At 43.2% G+C, this 12,952-nt stretch overlaps 1 protein-coding gene across 1 annotated transcript in view; it reads right to left on the bottom strand.

Annotated features, from left to right (window-relative positions):
• The window catches only part of DNAJB4 (DnaJ heat shock protein family (Hsp40) member B4), a 71,534-nt gene extending 58,802 nt beyond the window's left edge, over positions 1-12,732 (bottom strand). The window contains exon 1 of the mRNA XM_015571092.1: positions 12,709-12,732. The gene's annotated coding sequence lies outside the window, so the exon portion shown is untranslated. The remainder of the gene's footprint in view (positions 1-12,708) is intronic.
• Positions 12,733-12,952: the final 220 nt, after the last annotated feature.

The raw sequence follows: 12,952 nt of genomic DNA, 5'->3' as shown, positions 1-12,952 counted from the left end.
GGGGGGTGAGGCAGGGGGGGGCTCTTAAGTCATATAAACAATCTCAGTTGATAAAAAAATAAAAACAGAGTAGTGGATTTAAAGAGTAGATACAACTAAAAGACAAAGGAGAATGGGAAATGAGAATTCTTGAAGTGAATGGCAAAATTAGACCAGGAAGTAACAGAGATTGAAAGAAAAGGGAAATGACCTGGCCAGTTTAGCTCAGAGGACAGTGTCAGCCTGCAGACCGAAGGGTCCCAGGTTCAGTTCCAGTCAAGTACACACACCTCGGGTTGCAGGCTCTTACATGGCCTGGGCCCTGGTCAGGGCTCATGCAGGAGGCAACCAATCAATGTATTTCTCTCACATCAATATTTCTGTCTTCCCCTCTCTCTAAAAAAATCAATGGAAAAATATCCTCGGGTGAGGATTAAAAAAAGCGGGTGGGGGGAGTGTCAAAAAGGCTAGAAGAACAGATGGAGTATATTAGTAAACTAGAGGCCTGGTACACAAAATTCGTGGATGGATAGGATCCCTAGGCTTGGCCAGTGATCAGGGCCAATCGGGGCCTTCCAGCTGCCAGCCGGGGCCTTCCTTCATTCCCCTGGTGGTCAGCGCACTTCATAGTGAGCAGTCAGCTCCCAGTCAGTCAAACTCCCGGCGGGACAATTTGAATATTAGCCTTTTATTATATAGGATAAGCTAAAGTGATAATAGCTCTTCTTAAGAGAATACTAGAGTTGAAGACTTTAATTTTTTTAATAGTCTGAATCAAGATTAAATGTAGGCTGTAGCCATGAGTAGGGAGAAATGTGCATTTTGAGTGGCCAAGGATTAATATTTACTAACATCTACTATGTGGAATGTTATTTTATGCACCTGGTATACAGTAGTGATTAAAATAGATAGGTGCTCTGTGAGTTCACACTCTGATGTGAAGAACAGACAATAAACAAAGAACTAGAACTTTGATGTCTATTAAGTTTGGGGCCAGTACAGTCAGAGACTTACACTCTGGTATCTGATTTGAGATTAAGATCTCCAGTGGTGGCATGGCCAGTAACTGAGGCCTTTACTCAAGGCTACAAACAGAACACAAGAATTGAGTGATAATTAGGAAGACAAAATGACTAGCAATTATGTGATTTCAAATAATTTTACATACTCACACTAGGAAATGTTTAATGAATAAACAATCTAATTACTAAGCTTCTCCCATTCCACCTTACCAACCCATTGCTTAACATGTTAAGTGCCTAGCCTTTCCGGACAGAAAGTATAGTGTCAGTCACCGGTGACTGACAGGCCACTTAACGTGTTAATAAATTACAGATTATTCTTTTTTTAGGCTGATGCAAATAACTACCTGAAAACAAATATAGAGCCTTTGCACAGTGATTCGTGGTTTCATTCAACATTCACACACTAGAATAAGCTCCATGAAGGTAAGGATATAGTCTATTTTGTTCACTGCTGTATATCTAGCACCTAGAACAATGCCCAACATTTTTACTGAACTGGATAATGAATAATTAATAAACACCTACTGGATGTCAGGTATTATGTTAATTTCAAAAGTAGGTAAGATAGTCCTGCCCTTAAGGAGTTTAGCATTTAAAGGTTTTTTATTTTATTTTATTTCTTTTTGCATTTAAAGACTCTTTTTTTTTACCTTGATTGAAGCAAAGCAACACAACACGCTGCCGCTTCACACAAAAGCGGTGTTTTTCCTTTGCCCTTTTTTTGACGGCTAAGTGGGTCATCAGCAAAAGGCCCAAAGGCATTTAAAGACTCTTAACTGCCTTGGCCAAGTAGCTCAGTTGGTTAGAGCTAGCTGGAAAATCATACAATAATTAATAAATAATAATACAATAAGTTGTGATTCGTGTACTCACAACTGTAAACCTATTTTTGCCCAATCCTGTATATAGTTAAGGAGCAAAATTGTTCAACTTAAAGTAGTATCTGTTCTGGATAAAAGAAATTTATTTTAGACTACATATGTTTTTAAACTTAGAACACAAACTACCATTCTACCTAAAAATATTAGTATTTGTATCATTAGGTACTACAGTTAGATGACCTGTTTTAAACAATGATTATGATAATGCATAGAAAAATAATTATTTCAGATGCTTCTAAAAATTTTAATTCCTTCTTTCCTTCTCAAATCCTTGCAAATACATTATTTTTAAAAAATAAAATGATAATATCGGTTAATATGAAGCAACATAAAAGAAAAAACAGAATCAGAAGTCAAATTCCAAGGAGATCGCAGCTATAAATAGAGATATGGAAATGTCAGGACAGAGAAGAAAAGTTCCACTAAAAAACAACAAAACTGTGCCAAAGGAGTTTTTTTATCTCATATCATCCATCATCAGTTAAAGATTTCATTTCCAAATAGTCTAATAATCTATTTCAAAAAAATAAATGAGTGCCCTAGCTGGTTTGGCTCGGTGGATAGGGCGTCAGCCTGCAGAATGAAGGGTCCTGGGTTTGATTCCAGTCAAGGCACATGCCCAGGTTGCAGGCTTAATCCCCAGTGTGGGGCAGGAGGCAGCCAATCAATGATTCTCTCTCATCATTGATACTTATATCTCTCTCTCCCTCTTTCTCCTTCTCTGAAATCAAGAAAAATATATTTTAAAAAAATAAATAAAGATAAATAAATCAATCAATAAATAAGAGTGAGTCCCAGTCAGGTTGCTCAGTTGGTTAGGGTGTCATGCAATACATCAAGGTTGCAGGTTAGATTCCAGGCCAGGGAATATACAGAAACAACCAATGAATGCATAAATGAGTGGAGCAACAAATTGATGCCTCTCTCTCTCTCTCATCAATCAGTAATATATACTAGAGGGGGAGGGGGCATTGAGGAGGAGGCGCATCCCTCAGCCCAGCCTGTGCTCTCTCGCAGTCCAGGAACCCTCGCTCCTTACCGCCCGCCTGCTCGCTGCTCCTTACCACTCAGCTCACTGCTCCTTAACACTGCCAAGGAGGCAGGAGAGGCTCCCGGCACTGCCACTGCGCTCACCAGCAGTGAGCCCAGCTTCTGGCTGAGCAGCACACTGACCACCAAGGGGCAGCTCCTACATTGAGCGTCTGCCCTCTGGTGGTCAGTGCACATCATTGTGACTGATCGCTCCGCTGTTCCGTCGATTTGCATATTAGTGTTTTATTATATAGCAGGGGTGGACAACCACTGGCACGCGTGCCAAAGATGGCACGCCGGTAACTTTTGCTGGCACGCAAAAACCTCTCTTATAATCTTCCATTTACAATTTTTTTCTTAATATCAACTTCATTTTTCAGATAAATTCAGTGTAGGTGCATCTTAGATCCATCAGTGATGCAGCAGCAAAACTCCCACTGATAATATCAGACGGAGTCTTTAAGTTTTCTGTCGGACTATCAGTGTACATGTATACATTAAAAAATAAATGTATTTTTCATCATCGTATACTGTGTTTTTGTCGCTTGAATGAATTTTATTTTTTCTTCAAGGTTCTTCACATACGTAAACCTTAAGCAATATCAAGTAGGCATAACATGTTCTCAAAAAATTAGGATTGGCACGCAGAATTTTGAGTCAGAGATTTTGCTGGTTTTGGCACGCACTCACAAAAAGGTTGCCCACCCGTTCTATAGGATAAAAAAAATGAGTAAAGGTAGATGTCCTGATTACAAAAACCAAGATGTTGTTGGTTTTACAGATTCTTCCTCCGTTTGTACCCAAGGAGCAGAAAATCTCCTTCTGAAATGTAAACCAATCACTGCTGCTTCACAGAAAATTTATTTCATGAAATAAAAAGCATTGGATAGGAATCTAGTCGTGGCTCTGCAATTAATCTTGTTACTTTTAATGGCAGTTAAGCAATCTGAGTCACAATTTCCTCCACCACAAAATGAAACAGATTAGATGATCTTCAAGACCTTTCAAAATCTTTTTTAGTTTTTTATTTTTTAATTACAGTTGATGTACAACCTTATATTAGTTTCAGGTATAAAACCCAGTGTTAGACATTTATATAATTTATGAACTGATCACTCCAATAAATATACTACCCATCTGACACCACACATGGTTAATAAATATTATTGATCATATTTCCTATGCTGTGCTTTATACCCACGTGCTTATAACCAGTGTTTTGAATTCTGCATTTAGATTACTGGTTTCTATTTTTCTTAGTTCTTTTTCTGGAGTTGTTCTTGGGACTTTTTTTGTCTTCTCATTCTGGCTACCTCCCTGTGTTTGTGTCTATGTAACAGGTAGAGCTGCTCTGTCTGCCAGTCTTAGAGGGGCCTTATGTGGTAGATATCCTATAGGGTGTAATGGTGCAGCCTGTTGGTCACCTGATCTGGACACTCAGGTGCACCCTTCATGTTGGCTGAGTGCCACTCTCCTGTTGTAGTTGAGCCTGATTGCTGTGGGCACATTGGCGACATTTACCCCCAGGCCAACTGATTTGAAGACTGACTGAGACCACAGAGCATCTGCTGTCCAGGTGCAGACCCAATGAAGTGGAGAATGCTATAGGAGGGATCTGGTGCCCCATGCATGTGCTGCTGGTGGAGGTGGTTGAGTGGTACTCTGGATTGGTCTGAAGCTGCCCCCTGGATGCAATGGCTCTAGGTTCCCCCAGGAGGTGCAGGCCAAGATCAGCCACCTATGTCCTGCCTGGGACATAAGCTACAATCGTAGGTGGCTGCTACTTGTGCTGAGTTTGTAGGTGCCTGGGAGAAACCATACTGCAAACCAAGGCCAGCTATCACTAATGCCGAACTTTGGGCCATTTAGCAAGATAGGCAAGGCATGCCAAGATCAGATGCTGCTTGTTAGGGGCTTGAGAAGCTTTGAGAGATTTTAGGAAAGTCCAGAGCATGAGTCAAGACAGGCCAATTTTATTGAAAAGCCACTGGAAGGGTTTTGGATAGTCCCTCAAGTTGGTTGTGTTTCAGGAAAGCACCACTGAGGAGGCTGGACTCAACAAAGGAACAGTGGTATTTGCCAGCACTTCTGTTTTGGAGAATGCTGCCCCTTCAACCCTGTTTCTCCCTGTATGTTCCTGGTGCCTTTTGAACTGCTGCCCCAGTGCTGGAGCTCAGAGTCCAAGTAGGTCCATGCACAAGCTCTTTAAGAGAAACGCCTGGCACTCCAGCTCACTCTGCCATAATCCCCACTTGTTTCCACAGCCAGAAGTTACGAGGATTTCTCTTCCTAGCACTGGAACTCTGGGCTGGGGGCCAGGTGTGGGATTGAGACCCCGTAGCTCCACAGGCAGGACCACTGCAGCTGAGATCTCCCTCTTGATTTTTAACTGCCACATGTGAGTGTGGGGCCAGCACATTCAGTGCCTCCGTCCCTCCCACGAGTCTCCATGTGGCTTCTTTATATCCTCAGTTGTAAGATTTCTGTTCAGCTAGATTTTAGGCAGTTCTGAATGATGGTTGTTCTGCAGTTTAGATGTAATTTTGATGTGGTTGTGGGAGGATGTGAGCACCGCATTTACCTACTCTGCCTTCTTGACTGGAAGCCTCCAAGTCTGCTATTCTAAGAAAAGTGTAAGTGAAGGTACTCTTCAGTGCCATGTAGTGTCAAAGGCCCCCAATGTTCATAATTATATACACTCAACATTTTTTAATCTCTAGATTTACAGGGAAGTCTTAGTATGATAACAATGAATTCAATTTCATACTTAAGCTTTTATCAACATAAAAGCACTACGCCATACTGACCAAACCAAAGAATAAGATCCAGTCCTTCACCAGCCCTCTCTGATACAGAAGGGAAAGTGGAGAGAACAAGATCTCTGTATTCAGAATATTTACTAGTCTAGCTGGGGAAACAAAATTCAATTCTGCAAACATTTATTAAATCCTTTCTGCAGTAAGTGCAGTTTTCAAACTTAGATAAGCATAATAATCAACTATGATGTTATTTTTTTTAAAAAGCCTCTGATGAAACATGTGTTGGTAGGGAAAATAGATCTTCTTGCCCTGGCCAGTGTGGCTCAATTGGTTGGAGTGGCGTCCTGTATACCGAAAGGCTATCAGTTCCATTTCTAGTCAGGGCACATACCTAGGTTATGAGTTCAATCGGGGTGTATACGGAAGGCAACCAATCAATGTTCTCTCTCTCACATCAATGTTTCTCTCTCCCTTCTCCTCTAAAATATGCTTATCCTCAGGTGAGGATTAAAAATAAAAATGTTGATGTCCTAAAACATGATTCTCCAGATGAGGCCAAGTAGCCACATTTTTAAAACGCACCCAAGATGCAGCTGGTGGCCCTCATTTAACATGTTAAGTGCCCAGCCTGTTTTGTCTTCCAGACGGAAAGTATAGTGTCAGTTACTGGTGACTGACAGGGTGCCTAATGTGTTAAGAAATACTGCCCTAGCCCAGCCGGTGTAGCTCAGTGTTTGAGTGTCAACCTATGAACCAGGAGGTCACGGTTCGATTCTGGTCAGGGCACATTCCTGGGGTGTGGGCTCTATCCCCAGTGAGGGGCATGCAGGAGGCAGCCAATTAATGATTCTCTCTCATCACTGATATTTTGATCTCTCTCTCCCTCTTCTTTACTCTCTGAAATCAATAAAAATATATTATTTAAAAATAAATAAAGATAGCCCTAGCCTACAACAAAAAGTTGATTTGGTTCAAAAAATAGAAAATGTGGACATTTACACTATGGAATACTATGCAGATGTAAAAAAGAGGGACCTCTTAGACTTTGGGACAGCATGGATGGACCTGGAAAATATTATGCTATGTGAAATAAGCCACACTGAAAGAGACAAATATCACTTATTTGCAGAATCTAATGAACAAAATGAATAGACCAACAAAATAAGACCCAAAGCATGAGGCATGGAACAGACTGACATACCTTGATGTGGGGTTGGGGAGATGAGAAGAGATAAACCAAAGAACTTACATACTTACTAGAGGTCTGGTGCACAAATTTGTGCATGGGGGGGTCCTTCGGCCTGGCCTGTGATCGGGGCATCTCACCCAGTCCCGAATGGGGCGGGGCGGGCCAGCCAGGGGGAGGAGCCACGGGAGGTTGGCTGTGAGAGTGCACTGACCACCAAGAGGCAGATCCTGCATTGAGCGTCTGCCCCTGGTGGTTAGTGAGCATCACAGCAACCAGTCATTCGCTCAACCAGTGCTAAAGGTCACTTAGGCTTTTATATAGATAGATAGATATGCATAGCCCATGGACATGGGCAATAGGGTAGTGAAGAACTGGGGGTGGGTAGAGGCTGGGAGGCGGTTAGGAAGGGGGAGAAAAAAGGAGATATCTGTAATACTATCAACAATAAAAAATATTTTTTAAAAAATGTATGCCTCGCCCTAACTGGTTTGGCTCAGTGGATAGAGCGTCAGCCTGCGGACTGGAGGGTCCCAGGTTCAATTCTGGTCAAGGGCACGTGCCTTGGTTGCGGGCGCATCCTCAGTGGGGGGGGAGGGGTGCGGAGGCAGCTGATCGATGTCTCTCTCTCATCGATGTTTCTAACTCTCTATCCCTCTCCCTTCCTGTGAAAAATCAATAAAATATATATTTTTTAAAAAAGTATGCCTCCTCCCAAAATATTTGACCTCCCATTAATAATACACAAGACATGTCTCTTAACCAACCTTTTGGCACATTGGACTCAATGAGAGGATTGCAGTATACTGTGATGGAATTTTAGTTAAACCCCTATTGATTAAAAATGTATTTAATCGGATTTGAAATAAAACATGTTTTTAAAAAGACAATGTTTCTAGACTTCAAGGTCTCAAGACTATGTATATGCCCATAACAACTCCAGAACAAACTTTATGAAAAATAAGCAAAAGTCAGACACAGCATGCAGACTTCAGTTCTATTTCAGTAGTTCTCAAGTATGGATCAACCTCGAAAGTTTTTACAGATATTGATCAATTAAATTAGTTTCTGGGTGTGGCGGTTTGGGCTCAACCTTAAATTTAGAAAAGCTTCCTTAACTAATGCAGACAACCACTGAACTAAGAGATCACTGGAATTAGGTTACATCTCATGAGAAAGTATTTTTTATATAGATCTTTAGTTGGCTAAAAATTTCATGAAAAAGATAAATATAATAGAAGTGAAAACTGATGTATAAATACATGATCCAAGTAGTGAAGAAAAATAAAAAACATTTTTTAACCACAAAGTAAGGGAGAATAAGAACAGTAAATATATTAATTTATTTTAGACATTTTAGTTTTGAGGCAAAATGCAAAATGTTTTGGAGGTAGTTGCAGATACAGGTTTGAAAACACATGTGGAGAATAAACACAGAACCAATTTAAAGTAAATTATGAAACCAAATGTATATATAACATATATATATTCTGCAGTTTCATTTTATATTATATTAGAGGCTCAGTGCACAAAATTCGTGCACTGAGGGAGGGTGTCGCTCAGCCCATTCTGCATCCTCTCCAATCTGGGACCCCTTGGGAGATGTCCAACTGCCGCCTAAACCAGCAGTCGGACATCCCTCTCACAATCCAGGACTGCTGGCTCCAAACCGCTCGCCCGCCTGCCTGCCTGCCTGTCCCCAACCGCTTCTGCCAGCCAGCCTGATCACCCCCTAACCACTCCCCTGCCAGCCTGATCAATGCCTAACTGCTCCTCTGCTGGCCTGCTTGCCCGCAACTGCTCTCCCCTGCAGGCCTGCTCGCCCCCACAGGGCTGGTCCCCCCACCAATTGCCCTCCTCTGCAGGCCTGGTCCCCCTCAACTGCCCTCTCCTGCAGGCCTGGTCCCTCCCAACTGTCCTCCCCTGCCGGCCTGGTTGCCCCAAACTGCCTGTCCTCCCCTGCAGGCCTGGTCACCCCCAACTGCCCTCCCCTGAAAGCCTGGTCCTCCCCCCCAACTGCTCTCTCCTACAGGCCTGGTCCCACCAACTGCCCTCCCCTGCTGGCCTGGTTGCTCCTAACTGCCCTCCCCTGCTGACCTGATCACCCACAACTGCCATCCCCTGCCGGCCATCTATGACCACATGGGGGCGGCATCTTGTGCAAGAGTGTGATGGTCAATTTGCATATTACCTCTTTGTATATAGGGTTCTGAAGCATTATATATCAGTTTTATTGTAACTTACTAGAATAAATGCTGTAGAATTAGCTAAAGTCACTCAAAAACTGGGCGATGGAGGCCAGTTTTTTGAAACAAATATTTTCAGGAATCCCAAATTTTTCAATATAGCATTATCCCTAAAGTAATGGGAAGCTGGGAGTGTTGTAGCTTATCAGCAAGGACAGGCAGCTCAAAACTTTTCTCACTAAATACTGATTTTCAATTTCATATATTCTATGATGCTGCACTATAGCTCCTATAATCCTGGTCAAGGGAAAGATCCTGTTTATAGACAGATGCCAACACATGTGTGCAACTAGCTATGCAAGCATTCTGTATGCATTCAAAGAGGCCCTCTGCATGACACAGTAATGAGAGGTGTTAATTCTTTCATTAGATTTGAAGAACTCTGTAAAGTCAGGAATGGTATTTTAGCAAACCTTTCCCTTCCATCTTCACTGAAGAGGTCCTAAAGGGAAAAGAAAATTTGTCGTATTTTCACAAAGCATCTTTAATTGTTCCAAAAGATTAAATTATAAAGAATTTTACTCAGAATTCTCAGAAGAATCTAGTCTAAAAACTCTTAATATGCTTCATTTGGTAGATGGGGGCTATTTGCAGAGAAATCCAATATGCAGAAAAACAGTACAAATACCATAGGTGCTGTATGGAAATACAGGGGGCAAATGAAAATTAGTTAATCCTATCCTTGCTTTGAAGAGGCTTATAATCTAGTTAGTGATGTGGACTACAAATATATAAATGCCCTGAATAATGTATTTGAGAAATAATATTAATCATCATCAAATATATATACACACATGTATATACACCATAAAGCATTACATACTCTAGATTACTAATCTACCCAAAGCTACTGACAATACAGAAAAATAGCTTCTATCAGGTTGTACAACACACGGGTTCTTTAAATTTTATAATTATTCTATATTTATTATCTTACATTAAGAGCTGCCTTTCCATGAATTTTGGCCTACGTCTTGACAAAAACTAATGTGCATGTTTTAAAAATCCAAGAAAAAAATAGTAAGTTGTGAACCACACCCTCAAAATTATAGAAATATTTATTACTTGGCTTTTTATAGATTCCTCCATTCCTTCAAATCAGGCTGCCTGGGTTCAAATCACAGCTCTAACATGTACTAACAGGTGACTTTGGGATCAGTGAACTTATTTGTACCCCAGCAAAATGGAGATTTTAATAGCACCTCTCTCATAAACCATTATGAGAATGAATTAAATACATGCAAAGTACTGAAAACAATGTCCGATATATAGTGCTAGCTATTATTAGGTATTGTTATGTTTTAGAGTGTGTTACGCAGTAAAGGCACAGAAAAAGACGAAGCCCTCACTGTCATGAACCTTACAATCCAGTAGGAATTCTAAATAAACAGTAAATGATATTATGGCATTACCATAATATTGTACATGAAAACAAATAGGAATCTCTAAATTTGAGAGTTTTGGACAGGCTCTGGGGGTGCGGGGGGAGGTATTAGGCAAGAAGTGAGAAATGTTTCTGACAAAGAGAACAATATGTGCAAAGGCTCAGGGGCTCTACAGCAGGGGTAGGGAACGTCCAGCCCACGAGTCTTAGTATAAAGCCCACAAAATCATTTGGTCTGGCCCTGCCAAGTCATTAGGGGTGAATTAATTAAATGTTTGGCCAAATATAGCAGGCTGATTTGTAAGTTAATAATTTTGTATTGCCTGCAAATGGTGTTATAAATATCCAAGTGCCCCTTGGCAGAAAAAAGGTTCCCCACCCCTGCTTATGAATAGACTAGAGGCCCGGTGCACAAAAATTTGTGCACTCGGGGGAAGGGGGGCTCCCTCAGCCCGGCCTGTGCCCTCTCGCAGTCTGGGACCCCTCGGGAGATAACGACCTGCTGGCTTAGGCCTGCTCCCGGGTGGCAGAGGGCAGGCCCAATCCCTAGGTGCAGCCCCTGGTCGGGCTCAGAGCAGGGCCGATTTGGGGAGTTGGGGCACCGCCCCCCGTCATGCACAGAGCAGGGCGGATTGGGAAGTTGCGATGCCACTCCCAGTCACGCTCAGGGTAGAGCCGATTGGGGGGTTGGGGCACCACCCCGTCACACTCAAGGCAGGGTCGATGGGGAGGTTGCAGCGCCACCCCCTGTCATGCACAGAGCAAGGCCCATCAGGGGGTTGAGGAGCTCCCCCCGTCACTCAGAGAGTAGGACCCATAGGGGAGTTGGGGCACTGCCCCCTGTCACACACAGAGCAGGGTCTATCAGGGGGTTGGGACGCCACGACTCTCACACTCAGGGCAGGGCTGATGGGGAGGTGATGGCTCTACCCCATCACACACAGAGCAGGGCCCGTGGGAGGGGTGGGGGTTGTGGCGCCGCCCTCTATCACCCACAGAGCAGGGCTGATCAGGGGGTTGGGGCGCTGCCACTCTCACACTCAGGGCAGGGCCAATGGGGAGGTTATGGCTTACCCCATCACACACAGAGCAGGGCTCGTGGGGGGGTGGGGGCGGTTGGGGCGCCGAACCCTGTCACACACAGAGCAGGGCGGATAGGGAGGTTGTGGCCCCACCCCGTGTCACACACAGAGCCGCAGGGCGATCAGGGGGTTTGGGCGCTGCCCCGTCATGCTGATCCCGGTGCCAGGAGGCCTCTCAGCTCCGCTGATCCCGGTGCTGGGAGGCATATTACCCTTTTACTATATAGAATAGAGGCCTGGTGCATGGATGGGGCTGGCTGGTTTGCCCTGAAGGGTGTCCTGGATCAGGGTGGGGGTCCCCACTGGGGTGCCTGGCCAGCCTGGGTGAGGGGCTGAGGGCTGTTTGCAGCTGGTCACACACCCTTCGGGGGGGGGGTCCCCACTGGGGTGCCTGGCCAGTCTGGGTGAGGGGCTAAGGGCTGTTTCCAGGCTGGCGGGTGACAGAAGCTCCCAACGGCTCCTTTTTTTCTTTTCTTTTTTTTAATTCTGGGCCAGCTTTAGCTCTGAGGCTCCTAATCGAAACAATGTATAACTCCAGCTCTGAGATCCCAGCTAGCTGAAAGCAGATTTCTGGAGTTTTTTTTAGCTTCTATATGTTACTATGTTTCAAACTGCCCGCTCAGAGGCCTGCAGCGGCAGGCAGGGAATGTTGGAGTCCTCTGTCACTGAAGCAAGGAAGCCTCATGTTCAGTTTAAGCTGCCTGGCTGCCGGCCGCCATCTTGGCTGTCAGTTAATTTGCATATCTCGATGATTAGCCAATGAAAAGGGTAGCAGTCGTACGCCAATTACCATGTTTCTCTTTTATTAGTGTAGATGGGAATGACAAGGAGAAAAAAAGACTCAATTTAGGACAAATCAATGGTCATGAGCAATATCCTAGTATTCATCAATTTTCTAATAGCCTTTCAATCAGGGCACACCATTAAGTTTGGCAGCCGAATCAGAGAATTTTCTAATAATTGAGGGTGAGACGATACTCTGGTAACTTCTGAAAGGGAAAACAGAAATCCCTGTAAAACATGATACTTTTTATTTATAATCTTCTACTAGTGCTGTTGGCTTCTTTTCAGAAACAGATTAAATTACCTCCTCCTTTTGGTATGCTGGTAAAAGGAAGAAGCTGTGTGACTTACCAAAGGGTACATGGGTGGGATTTGAATCAAGATCCTCTGGGACCAAGTCCAGAGTCCTTTACATGTTATGGAGCTGATTCCAGTTTCAGACTCTGGTCAAATTGTTATTCTCCACAATGTTCCAAAATTACATTTGTGTTAGCAACTTTGTCCTTTAAATGTAAATATTTCCTGCTTCCATTCATACCTTAGTCTGAAATAGAATCCTGGAAATTCAATCAGAAAGGATAAAAAAGTCATTAAG

The sequence above is a fragment of the Myotis davidii genome, unplaced genomic scaffold (genome assembly GCF_000327345.1).
Source record: "Myotis davidii unplaced genomic scaffold, ASM32734v1 scaffold248, whole genome shotgun sequence".
Classification (NCBI taxonomy): Eukaryota; Metazoa; Chordata; class Mammalia; order Chiroptera; family Vespertilionidae; genus Myotis; species Myotis davidii.
Note: the sequence above shows the minus strand (reverse complement) of the source record. Positions and strands in the feature narration are given on the sequence as shown.